General features: G+C 37.8%; 1 long non-coding RNA gene across 1 annotated transcript; it reads right to left on the bottom strand.

Annotated features, from left to right (window-relative positions):
• Nucleotides 1-9397: 9397 nt before the first annotated feature.
• LOC127130048 (uncharacterized) lies at nucleotides 9398-10742 on the bottom strand. The gene is made up of 3 exons (XR_007806413.1): nucleotides 10564-10742; nucleotides 10233-10444; nucleotides 9398-9611 (listed from the first exon to the last, which is right to left on the bottom strand). It is a non-coding gene; the product is annotated as an uncharacterized LOC127130048 (long non-coding RNA).
• Nucleotides 10743-12040: the final 1298 nt, after the last annotated feature.

Here is a 12040-nt window from a genome sequence, read left to right on the forward strand (position 1 = left end):
CCGCAAGGGCGCTGCCCCTTGACCCTGTCCGCTGATCGGTCAGCGGAACCACCGTCCGCTGACCGGGCAGCGGAACCCCCGGCTAACTCTGCGTGGTGTGATCGGTCGCCGAAATTTAATTTGGTTTTAATTAATTAAAGGAATTAAAATTAATAATAATAATGTGTTTGTTATTATTGCCTTGTTGTGATCAGTTATGGCCTTAGTCTTTCTTTATTTTATTTTGGGTTTTTAAATACGACCTGCGTGTCGTGCCTCTCCTTTTGATCTCTTAATGTAACTTCTTTTCTCATCTCAAACCCTCGTATGTAAAACGAGTTTCTTCTGTAATGTAATGATATGAAGAAAGAGAAGAATTCAATATCAAAGGAGAATAATGATATGAAGAAAGAGAAGAATTCAAGATCAAAGGAGGACAACCTTGAAGATCTTGCTTGGAAAAGCCTAGAGAAGAATTCAATACTAAAGGAGGACAACCTTGAAGATCTTGCTTGGAGAAGCTTAGATCGTTATTAGGTTAGCTTAGGTTCTCTCATTGGCTTGGGAGAACAATTGCGCTAGGGGCCATAACTGTTTCATTGTGTATGTATGTTGATGCATGTGAATGTATGTTGATGCATGTGAGAGACGATTTATATGATAAACAAGCCGGTGAGATCATAACAATTGCAATTCCCTCAAACTAAAATATTAAGTTTATGCTTTCCAAGTTTTAGCACTCATCAAGACTAGTATCGGATAATGTAGGTTTCGCCAAAGCGAGGTGCATGTTCTATATTAGTAAGGTGCGATGGGATAATTGTAATATCCAACTGCTAAAACAATGGGTCAAACTTAACTAAACAAATTATGATGATATTATATATGTTTGCTTTCCAAGTTTTAGCACTCATCAAGACTAGTATCGGATAATGTAGGTTTCGCCAAAGCGAGGTGCATGTTCTATATTAGTAAGGTGCGATGGGATAATTGTAATATCCAACTGCTAAGACAATGGGTCAAACTTAATTATAATAATATCATATATGTTTTAGAAGCAAGAGTTGGGAATAATCCATGTGATGGATTGGAATAAGGAGTTATTCACCCAACTGAAATTTTCGAGAGTTGTATGAGATACAACTGGAAGGAGTTCCTACCTAAATAACCTAGTTTTGTGTAATCCGCCTACGCGGACTTAGAACGAAGTGAAATATGGATCTCGACCCACTAGAAAATCTTCCAACGGGATTTTCCGAATCAAATGATGAGGGTCATTTGTTTTGAGTAAAATAGTGGGAGCATATTTGATTAAAGGCCTAATTAAATATGTCAATGATACTTATATTTTCTTAATCCTTATGTAGATAACCATGACAGCAAACACCTCTAACAACATCTTGCGATCAATCCTTGACAAAGAAAATTGTCTGGGACAAATTTTCTGGATTGGCACCGAAACCTGAGGATTGTCCTCAAACATGATAAAAAGCTGTATGTCTTGGAGATACCTGTTCCTGAAGAGGAACCTCCTAGTTCTGCACCTAAGGCAGAAAGAGATGCTTATAAGAAGCATGTCGATGATGCCAATGAAACTGCTTGTCTCATGCTGGCTACCATGAACTCAGAATTGCAAAAGCAACATGAGAACATGTCAGCGTTCGATATGATCGAACACCTGAAGCTGCTCTATCAAGAGCAAGCAAGGCATGAGAGGTTTGAAGTTTCAAAAGCCCTTTTCCAAAGCAAGTTAGCTGAGGGAGCCCCTGTAGGTCCCCATGTACTCAAGATGATTGGGTATGTGGAAAACCTTGAGAGATTGGGTTTTCCCCTCGAAAAGGAACTTGCGACTGATTTGATCTTGCAATCGTTGCCAGATAGTTTCAGTCAATTTGTCCTAAATTTCAATATGATTGATATGGACAAATCTCTTCCTGAACTGCTCGCCATGTTAAGAACTGCCGAGCAGAATATGAAGTCAAAAGGGAAGTCCATTCTGATGATCGGAAATGGAAAGAGACAGAACAAAAGGCCCACCAAGCAGGGTGATAAAGGGAAAGGCAAGGAAGTTGCCAAACCCAAACCCACCATTGCTGCTTTAAAGCCTAGTGGAGGCATAGCAAAAGAAGGCACCTGCTTCCATTGCGGTAAGACCGGACACTGGAAGAGGAACTGCCCAAAGTACCTGGAAGATAAGAAGAATGGAGTAGAGACTTCAACTTCAGGTATTTTTGTTATTAACTTATCTACTTCTGCATCATGGGTATTAGATACTGGATGTGGTTCTCACATTTGTACAAATGTGCAGGGGCTGAAGGGAGTAGAGATTTGGCAAAAGGTGAAGTTGACCTACGAGTTGGCAATGAAGCAAAGGTTGCTACTTTAGCCGTAGGATCTTATGTATTGACTTTACCTAGTGGTTTTATAATTCAGTTAGTGAACTGTTATTATTAGCAGGAATATTATTTCCATTTCTTGTTTGGACAAGTTTGGTTTTTTCATTTATAATAAAGAACAATTGTTGCTCAATTTGTTTGAATGATATATTCTATGCTACTGCACAAATGAGCAATGGACTATATGTCCTTGATCTCGAAATGCCTATTAATAACATTAATACTAAAAGGGTGAAACCTAACGAGTTAAAACCGACTAGGTAAGAATATTAAAACCCTTCGATCAGATCGAGGTGGTGAGTATTTAAGCCTAGAGTTTGATGACCATCTGAAAGAGTGTGGGATCCTATCCCAACTCACTCCTCCTGGAACACCCCAATGGAATGGTGTATCTGAGAGAAGAAATCGAACCCTGTTAGACATGGTCCGATCCATGATGAGTCACGCCGATCTTCCAAACTCCATTTGGGGACATGCACTATTGACAGCAGCTTACACACTTAACCGTGTTCCATCCAAAAGGTTGAGAAGACACCATATGAGATATGGAGTGGTAAGAAACCACATATGTCTTACATGAAGATTTGGGGTTGCGAAGTTTATGTGAAACGACAAATTTCAACTAAGCTTGAGCCCAAATCTGACAAATGCTTATTTGTGGGGTATCCTAAAGAAACAAGAGGATATTATTTCTACAATCCTTCTGAGGGCAAAGTGTTTGTCGCTCGAACTTGAGTTTTCCTAGAAAGGGATTTTATTTCCAAAGGAATCAGTGGGAGGAAAGTAGAACTTGAAGAAATTCAAGAATCACAAAGTATCGATACACCTATGGAGGAATTAGAGCAGGAAACACAAGTAGTTGTGTAAGAGCAACCTGCTCAAGTAGAACAAGACCAGTGTAGGTCAGGCAGGATACGTCACCTGACTAAGACATATGGATATCTGATCTAGGTGATGTATTACTCATGGATCAAGATGAGCCTGTGACCTACTCATGGAATCTTCGTTTTGATGAAATAGTAAAACAATATGGATTCATCAAGAACGAAGATGAGCCTTGTGTCTACAAGAAGGTTAGTGGGAGCATGATCGTATTCCTGGTATTATATGTAGATGACATATTACTTATTGGAAACGATATCCCTACCCTGCAACAGGCAAAGTCTTGGGTGGGGAAATGCTTATCTATGAAGGACCTAGGTGAAGCAGCCTATATATTAGGAATTAGAATCTATATAGATAGATCATAAAATGCTCGGCCTGAGTCAGAGTACATAGACAAGGTGCTGAGACGCTTTAATATGAATGATTCCAATGGTTATGTGTTTTGCTGAAATGGTGGCGCTGTGAGCTTGAAAAGTTCAAAGCAAGATACAGTTGCTGAATCTACAACCGAGGCCGAGTATATTGTTGCCTCAAGTGCAGCAAAGGAAGCTGTTTGGATCAAAAGTTCATTAGTGAACTTGGCATAGTCCCTAGCATTGTGGATCCCATTGGTCTCTATTATGATAACAATGGTGCTATCGCATAAGCCAAGGAGCCTAGATCTCACCAACGATCCAAACACATACTTAGGCGTTATCATCTCATTCGAGAGATAATAGATAGAGGAGATGTGAAAATATGTAAAGTACCTACACTTGACAATATAGTTGACCCACTGACAAAGCCTCTTGCGCAGCAGAAGCATGATGGCCATACTAGATCAATGGGCATAAGGGGTATACCTGATTGGCTCTAGTGCTAGTGGGAGATTGTTGGTGTAAGCCCTAGAGGCCAATACATTTTGGTACTTGTATCGAATAATAAAAGGCATTCTCTTTATTATGGTTGATTAATAAAGTCCCTGGAATAGATAGTCCGTTTAATGTATTAAGTGTGACTTAATCATGAGAACACATTAAACATAAGGACACTATTCCTAAAGTATCCATAGTCGAGCTTTAGTGTGAAGTGGGATAACATTAAAGCATTAAGACTATTATGTTTGTAGACTGATGATCATATCTCATGGATCATGGATAAAGAGTTATCAAGTCTTAAACATAGGTATGAATATTAGGAGTAATATTTATACCGGATTGACCCGCTATGAGAATACTATATAGAAAGTTATGCAAGGTGTCATAAGTTATTCTCATGGTGATAATAGTGTGTTCCACTCTTCGACCTGAAACCACTATGGACCCTAGATGTAGAGTCGAGTGCTTTATTGCTGATCCAACGTTGTCCGTAACTGGATAACCATAAAGACAGTTGATGGGTACTCCACAAAGCATGCTGAGGGACATGAGTGACCTAGATGGAATTTGCCCATCCTGCATAACAGGATAAATGTCTATGGGCCCAATATTGAACTGGACAAGGATGACACGGTCTATGCCTTGTGTTCAATATAGACATAAGGGCAAAAGGGTAATTATACACATAAGTATTATCACAGAAGGAATTGTCAGATCACATGACATTTTCGTGTCTTGGGTAGCAGTGATGTGTTGCTAGATACCGCTCACTGTTTATTATGTTAAATGCGTGATTTAATATAATTGCCAACGTCACGAAAACCTACAGGGTCACACACATAGGACGGATTGATGAGAGATAGAGTAACTAAGGAATACCGTAAGGTACGGTGCCCTTAAGTGAGTTATAGAGCATTGTAAGGTACGATGTACTTGAGTAGAATACGAAATATGGTAAGGTACCATGAGCTTAAGTGATTTTGGGCATATTATAAGATATGGGCCAAAATACACTTAAGTGGGCTTTTAGCTTGAAGCCCACACAAGTGGTTCTATAAATAGAACCCTTGTGCAGAAGCAAAAATTTTTGCGGTTGCATTCTTTTCGTTTTCTCTCTCTCTCTCTCTTACTCAAAGCCTTCATTCGTACCAGCTAGCACTGAGATTGAAGGAAACCGTTCGTGTGGACTGAGTAGAGACGTTGTCATCGTTCAACGTTCGTGATCGTTTAGTGGATCTGCATCAAAGGGTTTGATCGTCACAAGAGATCTGCATCAAAGGGTTTTGATCGTCAGAAGAGATCTTCACCAAAGGTTTCAACCGTCATAAAAGAGGTAAATATTCTATCACTGATCATGACCATTCGTAAGGATCTCTAAAGGAGAAATTTTAATTTCCGCTGCGCTTTGGGTCGCAATTCTCCTTAATGATGCGGTGTGTGTCAAGGCTGAGTGAGCAGAAGAATGTCTGACCGAATGTCATGACATTGCCTTGGACAATATTGTTATTTCCTTCTGAAACTTACAGTCATAAGGAAATATGGATGATGGTTGTGTACTTCCTGAATATTATGTTTTAACATGCTTAATGTTATAACATCTGTTTTAACTTTCTCTGCTAGGCTAATAGACATTTATTTTGTCTGATTGGTCACCTTTGGTCAATTTTTACTAAAAAGGGGGAGAAGTGCTTGATATGGAAGTTGTATGTGGCTGATCAGAAGGACAGCTATTATTGAAAGAGGTGCATAGGTGCTGTTGTTGTAGCAAATGTCAGTATGACATTCTGGCTGGTACAGGTACTGGAGTTCAGTAGCTGGTTTTTGGTGAATGCACAGATTTAGGGGGAGAAGAAGTACCCTTGTGCACTGTGCATTTGTGTGTCTTACTAGTTGCATCCATAACTAGTAATTCTGTTGATTGTTGCACAAAGTTAGGGGGAGGAGAAGTACCCTTGTGCATATGTGTATTACTAGTAGTCATAGCTAGTAATTGTTTTTTGCTTCTGCTGTTGATTAAACTACTGTTATGTGGTTTAACTGCTGATAGTTTGCCTTGTGAACAAAAAGGACAGATATATGTTTTAGCCAAAATTTGCCAAAGGGGGAGTTTGTTGATTCTAAGTGTTGGCAGCAATTTTGGTAAAACAAAGAGTGTTCATAAGATGTCATGTGTGATGTCTTAACATAAGATATCCTATGTACCTGCTGGAGTTAAAGAACATGTGCAAGCAGGATTGTTTTAGAATGCCACTTACAATGCTAAGGCGTCTCATATTGGATGTACCTGCTGGAGCTTAATTGGAAGACATGTTCATGCAGGATTGTTTCAGATGACATACACAATGTCATGGTATTTGATATGGATGTACCTGCTATAAAAGGAAATTGGATTATGCAGGATTTTTCCAGATGTCAGACCCGATGTCATGACATCCTGTACACAGAACATTCAATATGAATGTCTGGTGTTTTGTGATTGCACAATTAATGGCAATCATTGGTTGATTGAAGATATGGCTAGCTGGCGCATTCTTTCAGGGATTTCAACCAGATTTGTTTATTTTCCAAGGAGATCTTTACAGCTAATATGAAAAGATTTGGTTGGAAAATATATTTAGGGTTTTCAAGCTGTCCAATGTTTCTATAAAAAGGGACTCAGAAAACCTGTTTGAACACACAACCAAGACTGAGTGAAATTTAGAGAGAGAGCTAGGGTTTGTGTCTGTAGGTCATTCAAGTCATCTATTGATGATTGAATTGGACTGATTTGTGGTTGTAAGCCTCAAACAATGTAAAAATTAGGGGTGTGTGTGAGAGGTAAACCTCCCAACCTGTGGGAAGGTTACCAGGTGTTTCTCAGTACTTGAAAGCATGAGATTATTTGTAACTCAAAGCCTGTAGGCAAGAGTGGTTATGTTCTTGAACGAAGCTGTGAAGCATGTTCAAGTTATCTAAGCATTACATGGTAATTGTAGTGATAGGAATGGAAACTGGAGGTTTCTATCTAGGAGTGCCTAGGTATAGATTGCATTGGATAGGGATTAAATGAGGAGTTGTAAACGGGGGAGTTTAACTCTGAATTAATACTGCTAATAGTGGATCTTCTTCCTGGCTTGGTATGCCCCCAGAGTAGGTAATGTTGTACCGAACTGGGTTAACAATTACTGATGTTTTTACCTTCTGCAAACTTTATTTTGTCTGTTATAACTCAGTCTGTTTCTAGTCAGTTTATGAAGAGAATAACAGACTTGACACATAGCCTGCAGTCTGATTGCAAAACAGAATGTTATGACATTCATTATTGACTGTTGTTATATAGACTGGTTGGTCTATTACAGTTCAACCTTCTGTAATGTTGAAACAGGTGATGTTCAAATCAATGTTGAGACATCATGCTGATAACTGGGCAGGATCAATAAACATAAGTGTTATATTTGATTTCTACTTTGTCTTTGCACTAGATGGACAAAACTGGATGTTCGTCTTTCCATGGTGGTATAGTAGCAGATGTCTTGACATCTGTGACAAAGTGCATATGAGTACTGGGTTTTAATTGTTATAACTGTCTTGCTGTATTAGTAACAATGTTGGATCAGATGTCATGACTTGGTGTAGAACATCTGAACTCTGACTATACCAAAATTTCAAAACCATGTCGTTATCACACTTCTTTTCATCTTCCACCATTAGATCTATGAACTACGGAGCTCTGAATTCCTTATTGCACTATGAGGATACGTAGGCATAAGGGCCCTAATCCTCACTGAGCACTCTATATATTTCTTTCTTTTCCCTTTATTCTTTTGGGAGTAACCTTTAGATGTAACACTCATTCGAGCAAGAACAATCAAAACGGTTCCCATGGAGTACCATGGATGTTAGGGGTGCTAATACCTTCCCCTTGCATAATCGACTTCCTTACCCGACATATCTCTTTCCCCCGGGATTTATCGATGTTTTCCCTTTCCTTCGGGAATAAATAAATTTTGATGGCGACTCTGTTGTATGTTCGAGCGTGCGATACGTTCGGGTATATTTCCGTTAGCTTTACCAACATCATATATTCAAAAGTTTGCGGTGGTTCTTGGTCGTGTATTCATGTGTGTTAGTCCTAAACCTTATCTCTTGTTGGTGGGGTGTGCCTCTTGATCATAGTATATAACTTGACCTTAAAACCCTAGTTTTATAGGCCACTTTGGTGTGAGTTTGCTTGTGGGACTTTTTGATGGCTTTGGATGATCTTGGAAACCCTGATCAATGTTTGTGGGGTGTTCCATGTTCTTAAGTCATCACTTAATCTTGAAACCCTAATTCTATGTGGCATATGACGTGAGCTTTCTTATGGAGCCTTAGTGCTTGTTTGTGTTCATCTGCTTTACTTTGATATTGTGAAACCCTAGTGTTATGAGCCATATGGTTTAAATTTGCTTCTCGATCCATGATGCTTGTTTCTTGTTCACATGACCTTACTGCTTGACTTGAAACTCTAATTTAAGAGGGTAAATCATCCAACCAATTGTGTGATGCCATTGTGATTGTTGATTCATCCGGTATAATATCTTGGGTCATTCATGAAGACTCCTTAAATCTATTGCATTTTTTATACTTTCATAGTACATTTATTCAAGATTATTTTAGGCTCACAATTCACTAATGGTCCATAAGGTTCAACTTGTATCATTCATCCAATAACATTGCATTATATATTCAATTGCATTTCCTGACTAAGGTGTCTTTTGGTCAACTGTTGACTTTTTGGTCAACTATTGACTTTTTGGTCAACCAGTTAACCGAAGTCAACATATCATTTGTTTGATTATCCTAAGTTAGTCTATGGTTTACCATTTTTGATTCATGATCGTTTATTATGAGATTCATGAGCTTTGATTATTACTCATTTTCATTTGTGCTTGTTAAAGGCTATATACCCATTAGTACATTTATACATTTCGAATTAACCAAGCCAAACATTCAACGTGCTTCAAATGTTGTTATAATACAAAAATTTCAAAACCATTCTTGATAACATTTAAATTCCTAAATCAAACCTTTATTAACGTTTAAAATTACAATCATTCCAACTAACATTCAAAGTTAATTAACATTCATAATAAACTTTTACATTAAGCCATTTTAATGATAACAACTTTTCAATTCAAAACCTTTCCATAACAATTTCAAAGTTCATCCACATTCATTCATAATTAACTTTACATTTACACATTACATTTAATAATATTCAATGCTTGATTCTAAATATTGTCAATACAAAATCCATACAACTTTTCATATGTAACTTAATACATGATCATTCTTTTTAAACACGGTAATTGATAAACAATTAAGTCCATATAATCAATTCCAAGTTTACAACACTTTTCCAAATACAGCCTATAATCTAATCCCCTATTTTTCCACGAGTTTTAGAGTCCTTATTGGATAAGAAAGAGCATTAACACTTGAACTGACAACTAACAGGATTAGCTCCTACAACCTGCATTCAATCCATAAGAAATGCAAACATTAGCATTCATCCAAACACATGGCAATGAATTCATATCAAGCATAGTCATATCATCTAGCATAGTCCTAAAAAGCTCATAATCACGTTGCAAGCATTCAACATGAATAGTATGCATCAGCAACTAGCAGATTCCTAGCAAGAAAGTAACATAACATTTTCTTCAGCAAAACTGAACAATAGAAGCAATTTGTTTTACTACTTTTTAACCATTCAATTCAGAGCAACCCATAACATAACTAACCAACTCGCACATAGTTTCTAACAGATTTGATTCAGAACACATCATAAAAACTACCTGCCTCATTTCAATTAATGCCTAACATTCACATTCAATTAACACACTAACAAATCCTACACTACCAGTTATACACCAAAAACAAAATTAACTAACTTTAATAGATCACACATACCAGATTGAAATGGAGAGGAAATTAAAACCAAATTCAAGCCAAATTCATTCACTCATTTGAATTCCCTAACAAATAACTAACTAATTTCATTTATAACTAAATTTGAATTTCATGTGAATTTGAAGGTGAATTTCATAACTGAATTCAATTCAAAGCTCTATAAATAGAATTCTGCACTCACAACCCAAGGGAGTTCTCCATCATCATTCTACAGCGAATTCTTCATTCTGCATTTTTTCTGTTCTGCATTTTTTCCATTCTGCGTTTCTTCTTCTTCATCAAATTCTTCCACTCTGCATTTTTCCTTAAACTCTGCATCAGAGCTTTTTTCTGATTCCGCATTTTCTTCGTCTGCACAAAGCCACCCTTCTATAATTGATTTTCACCTTTCCCCTGCATTCACACACAAACACAATATGCACTGAATCTCCGTAATCATGCAAGCAAGGAATTCGGAAGTAATAAAAGTTGAAGAAGAAGTGATATGCAGAAGAGGGGAAATTGAATGTTACCTGTAATATCGTGGACGTTGACGGAATCGCTGCACCGGATTCTTCCTGGTACGTTTTTCGTAGACACTTGTGTTACTAATTATTGTGATGAAGTTATTTCATCATTGAAGAAAGGATAACAAAATAGAAACGAGAAAGAAAACTTCAAGAAGAGAGAATCATAGCTTCATTGATTATTCAAGTGTGATAGTACAGCTCTTATATAGTACACTCCTATCACATAATAGCCGATCAAATGAAACTAATTAACCAATAATCACCTAACTAACAATAGCCTTATCAACTATATTAATCAACTAATCTAATCCAATGATTAAAGTAGTTAGTCTTAACAGCCCCTCTCAAACTAAGCATGGTGAATGTTGATCATGCCAAGCTTGGAAATAAACTTGTTGAAAGTTGAAGTTGGTAATGCTTTAGTTAGAAAATCAGCAAGTTGCTCATGAGTGGAAATTGATAGGAGCCGAAGTAAGCCTTGCTGTAGTTTTTCACGGACCAAATGGCAATCGATCTCAAGATGTTTGGTTCGTTCATGAAATACCGGATTGGACGCAATATGCATTGCACTTTGGCTGTCACAATAAAGGACAGGAAGTTTGGTACATGTGATGTGCAGCTCCTTCATAAGGACTATCAACCAAAGCAATTCACATGTGGCAAATGATAGCGCTCGATACTCAGCCTCTGATGATGATCTGGAAATAGTATCTTGTTTCTTTGCACGCCATGATATGAGAGAAGTACCAAGGAAGAAGCAATATCCTGAAATGGACCTCCTTGAATCAAGGCACCCTGCCCAATCAGAATCTGAGAAGCCAAGAAGTTATAATTCAGCATTCCTATGAAACAGAATTCCTCTACCAGGGTTATTCTTCAAGTAGCGTATGACTCTACAAGAAGCGTGGTAGTGTGCCATTGTTGGATTGTGAAGAAATTGGCTGAGTTGCTGAGTGGCATAGGTAATGTCTGGGCATGTGGTGTCAAGGTACAGCAGATGACCTATTAATCATCTATAAGCTCCAATGTCTTCAAAAGCTTTGCCACTATCAGCATGTAGCTTAACTGACGAATAAAGAGGTGTGGGAGCTGATTTGGATCCAAGCATACCAGATTCCTGCAAGAGATCAAGATAATATTTTCGTTGTGATAGTGAAATCCCTGCCTTTGAATGAGAAACCTCGAGGCCAAGAAAATACTTAAGTATTCCCAGGTCTTTGATGCTAAAATTTTCATCTAGAAAGAGTTTGATACGATCAAATTCAGACATAGAGGTTCCAGCTAGGATTATGTCATCAACATAGACTAAAATAGCTGTAAATTGAGCATCAGTTTTTAAAGTGAAAAGGGAATAATCAGAAGTAGATTGAGTGTACCCTTGTTGAAGTAAAAGAGTTGTTAGCTTTTCATACCATTTGCGACTGACTTGTTTTAGACCATATAAACTCTTTTGGAGTTTGCATACTTGATTGGGCCTGTG

This window comes from Lathyrus oleraceus, chromosome 1, assembly GCF_024323335.1.
Source record: "Lathyrus oleraceus cultivar Zhongwan6 chromosome 1, CAAS_Psat_ZW6_1.0, whole genome shotgun sequence".
In the NCBI taxonomy this organism is placed as follows: domain Eukaryota; kingdom Viridiplantae; phylum Streptophyta; class Magnoliopsida; order Fabales; family Fabaceae; genus Lathyrus; species Lathyrus oleraceus.